The sequence below is a fragment of the Penaeus japonicus genome, unplaced genomic scaffold, assembly GCF_977035675.1.
Source record: "Penaeus japonicus unplaced genomic scaffold, GWHDUDI00000001_assembly GWHDUDI00000019, whole genome shotgun sequence".
Lineage (NCBI taxonomy): Eukaryota > Metazoa > Arthropoda > Malacostraca > Decapoda > Penaeidae > Penaeus > Penaeus japonicus.
In genome coordinates, this window is record NW_028234421.1 from 20,108,827 (window position 1) to 20,113,826 (window position 5,000).

Here is a 5,000-nt window from a genome sequence, read left to right on the forward strand (position 1 = left end):
TATATATATATATATATATATATATATATGGATATTCATACACACACACACACAAACACACAAACACACACACACAAACACACACACACACACACACAAACACACAAACAAACACCAAGAAAAAGAAAACCGCCGCAGCTCTACTTGGCTCCGCTCGTCACGAGACACGCGAACCGGAAATGTACCTTTAGCAGGGAGCATACCAACGCCGTTCCACGTACCGTTCACGCTACTCTACCCAGAACTACTCGGCTGACGGCGAGTGACAACTGCTCATTGGTCGAAATGGTGAAGGTTGATTGATCGCGATTGAAGGGTAGGGGATGGGGGTAGGAGGAGGTGGGGGTGGGGAAGGGGGTAGGAGGTGGGTGGGAGGGGAGGGGGAAGTGGGAAGGGGGGAGAGGGAGGGAAGGTGGGGCATTGAGAGGGAAGTGTTGGGGAAGGGTTGGGAAGGTGGGGGGCATGGGAGGGATGGTTGGGAAAGGGAGGGATGGGGGGGGGGGGGTTAAGGAGTGGATGAGAAGGTAAGGAGATGGAGAGAGAGGGGAGGAGTGAAGGGGAGAAAGAGGAAAGATGAGAAGACGAAAAGAGGGGAAGAGAAGAAAGGGGGAAAATGAGGAAGAGGGGTGGGGGGAGATGGAGAGGCAAGGGCAGAGAGGGAGGAAGGGAGAGATAGAGAGATAGAAATAAGAGGAAGTGAAAAATTGAGAGAGAGTGAAAGAGAGAGAGAAGATAATGAGTCCTTATTATTAGTTAATTTGACGAGCTTGAAATCATTGTCTATTCTATGATATATCCATACTCACCCACACGAGTAAACAAACACCCACACAACAAAGTCACCATTCTACGCCATACCATAAAAAATACTCCAGCACAATCAACCACAAACACACAAGCCCTCCAGTAACCATCCCCCTCCCCATCACAAGCACCTAAATATTACCCTACCCCCCAGCCCCCAAAAAAGATACCCTACCTCCCCCAAAAAATTACATACTCCCCCCCCCCCCCACAAAAAAAAAAAAAAAAGTTAACAGACCAGCACCTCCCCAGGTTTTCCTCTCCCGAAAATCCACGTTCCGAAGTGGCCAGACAATCAAGGGAGAGCGAGTGGCAGGAAGCGGGTCGTCAAAACGTGAGCGGAAAGCGCTAGCAAGAGCGAGCGGAACTAGCGCTTTTACCCAGGTGTGAAAGTGGGGGAAGGGGAGTGGAGGGGAAAGGGGGGAAGGGGGGAAGGCGAGTAATCATGGGAATTATTTTCTATTCATTATTATTATCATTATTGTTTTGATATTTATTGTCATTATCATTTTTTTTCTATTGTTATAAATATAAATTTTGTGATTTTTTTTTCGTGTCACTTTCATATCATTGTTATTATCTTATATTACCTTTTATATTGCTGTAATCATTTTGTCACTTTCATTATAATTATTAACATCTGTACTATTATCTTGATTATAATCATTAATACTATTAGTATGATTATCATTATCATACACATTAACATTACCATTATCAATAGCAGTATTTCCATTGTCAATATTATTAATCGCAATTAGTATTATTACCATCTTCATTGATATATCAATTATCACCACAATCAAGTGAGTGTCACAGTCATTGTCACAATAGTCCTCACAATCATCATTATTAAATACTAAACAACAAAGTTCTTCCTGCTTTTGCTTTTGCTGCTCTTTCGTAAATCAGAGAGATAGCGAAGGAATGATAATAATGCTTTGTCTTGTTTCTTTTTTCGTTCGTCGGAAGGGGAAAGTACGAGACTAGATTAGAGGTGTGTAGATTTATGAATGGGTTGATAAAGAGAGAAGAATGGGAGAAGAATTTAGGGAGTGAGTGAGAGAAAATGTTACACACACATACATACATACACACACACACACACACACACACACACACACACACACACACACACACACACACACACACACACACACACACACACATACATACACATACACACACACACACATCTACACACACACACACACACACACATACACACTATACACATATATATATATATATATATATATATATATATATATATATATATAGATAGATATATAGATAGATAGATAGATAGATAGATAGATAGATAGATATAGAAATATATATAGAGAGAGAGAGAGAGAGAGAGAGAGAGAGAGAGAGAGAGAGAGAGAGACAGAGAGAATGACAGCCAGACAGACAGACAGACAGAGAGTCTACCCATTCAGCAGAACCAAACAGTTCCAATAAAACACCCAAAAGGAACACACACACAACCCAGAGGGGACAAATGAAACCTTTCCTCTGCCTCTCTTCACATAATTCCTGTTCTCTCCCCGGCTGTGAACAAGACAAAGAACAGAGCTATTATACACGACAACTTACGCACTCAGGAACGAGAGAAGAGTAAACACGGCCTTTTCTTCCCGTCCATCTCCCAAGGGCCAGGCACTGTTGGAAACGTTTTGCTTATCATTAAGGCCATCACTAGCTTCTTCCTCTTTTTTATTATAACCATCGTTATTTATATTTTTTTCTGGTGTTGTAAGTATCAGATATTTGTGGTATGACAGCTACTGCAGCTGTTGTAAATAATGCTTCTGCTGTCGTTGCTGCAGCTACTTTGGCCTCTACTGAAGACTGTTATTATCTTTATAAGTTATACTTTTTTTTTCTTCTTTTTTTTTTTTGCTGCTATGGTCTCTCCACCACTTTGTGTTGGTACTGAAGTTCCTTCTCTATATTCATTACTAACAGTTTCATGCTCCATAATACTACTGTCACCACACGTAGTACTAAAACTAATTATAATGCTATTACATGCTATTACATTACATGCTACCGTACTATTACTACAATTGCTTTTATGATTACATGCTACTTATATTACAACAAAAAACAACAACTACTACTACTACCATTACCACTACCACTGTCAATACTACCATTAATACTTTTTTTTTATTATAATTTTGAATCTGACCTCCAACCTATCCTTTATAACCATCTTTTGCATCCATTTACTACTTCTACCACTCCTACTGACAATGCTTATAATTAATCTACTATTAGTAGAATTACTGCTGCTACTTCTGAGAGTTACTGATGCTATAAAACTACAACCATTAATACCACACATTTTACTTCTATGACTCCGCTGGTAGGAAGCATTAGTGTAACAATACAGAAGGCAGTAGTGGTAATACTACTACTACTAGTATAGTCACATGCACAAATTCTGGCGAAATAAGCCCCGCCCCCTCCTGTCTGGCCAATCAGCTCCTTCGCAGTCCTTTACCGGTCTTGCATCCAGCGAGGAAAGTGTCTGTGATTGGTTACAGATGTATAAAGGGCGTGGCTAATTTCGCCTGACTTTGTGCAGTGACTATACTACTACTACAACAACAGCTATTACTACTACTGCTGCAACTATTTCTACTATCACTACTAATACTATTACCATCACCAAGATTGCCAATCTAAATAGCCACTGCCACTGCTCCTGCTATTATCAATTCTACTCTTTTTAGTATTGTTATTGCTATTACTATTTGGACAAATTACGGTGATTATGAGGACGAATAAGATTATAAAGACGACGACTACGAACGCGGCAACGATGATGATGATGAGGAGGAGGATGAGGATGATGATTATGAAGATGAAGATGAAGATGCAAATGAAGATAAAGATAAAGATAAAGATGAAGATGATGAATATAAAGATGAATATGCAAATGAAGATAAAGATGAAGATGAAGATGAAAATCCAAATGAAGATGATAACGACGATGAGGATGACGACAACGACACAACTAACGAAAAAAAAGAAAAAAAAAAAAAAAGAAATACGATGAAACTAACAACAATAACAAAACAACTGATAACAAAACCAGAGCTTCACTATCAATAACGCAGCCGCGGGTGATCATAAACTCGGGAATTGCAGCTGTTTCCGTAACTACTATAATTACGGCTTCCATTGCATGTTGCATCTTTAGAAACTCGCTAATTATACCAGTGACCATTTGCATTGCTTGTTATGTCATCTACTTTTATGTTGATTTCTCTATGCGAGATTATCTGGTCTTTTTCTTTATCTTTTTAATTGTGTATGTACATCTTTTTCGTTTTTTTCTTTTGTTATTATCACTATCATCATTGTCATTTTTATCATAATTTTTATAAGAATTATTATCATTATTATCGTCATGACTGTTACTATCATCATCAGTATCATTGATTAAAATTATATTGATGATAATATAATATTGCTATATTGATTATCATCATCATCGGTATTATAATTATCATTATTGTTTTTATTATGATAATAATAATTTTCATCAGTACCATTTTATTGATCATTATTATGATTATTATCATCATCAATATATCATTATTGTAATTATTATTATTATCATTAATGTATCATTATTACCATTATTATAATAATCATTGATATATCATTATTACCATTATTATAATAAACATTAGATTTATAAATGTTATCATTATCACTGTTATCATAATTACCTTTATCACCATTGTTATCAACACTGTTATCATTTTTATTAACAATGCTTATAGTAGTAGTACCAGCAGAAGTATTATTTTCTCGATATGAGTGATCATTCCATTCATAACTATTTTTTCATCAGATCGTCATAATTCTTAATCAAATCCTATTAAATGACAAATATACCCATCATCGTTCATATCAACATTTTCTCTCCTTTTCTTCGAACTTCAGTTTATTCAATTTCGCCCTTTTCTTTCATTCATTGATGACCCTCTGATCAAGATTCATTTTGTTTTCCTCGACACAACCCTGTCTATTTTTTAATTATTCTATTCTTTTCCAGGGTTTCCAATCACTCAATTTCATATCGTTTCCCCTTTTCTCTTTGCTGAATTTCATTACCTCCCTTCCCCTTCCCCTCATTTCTCTCGTCCTCTCCCCTTCTCTTATTCGCTGGAGAA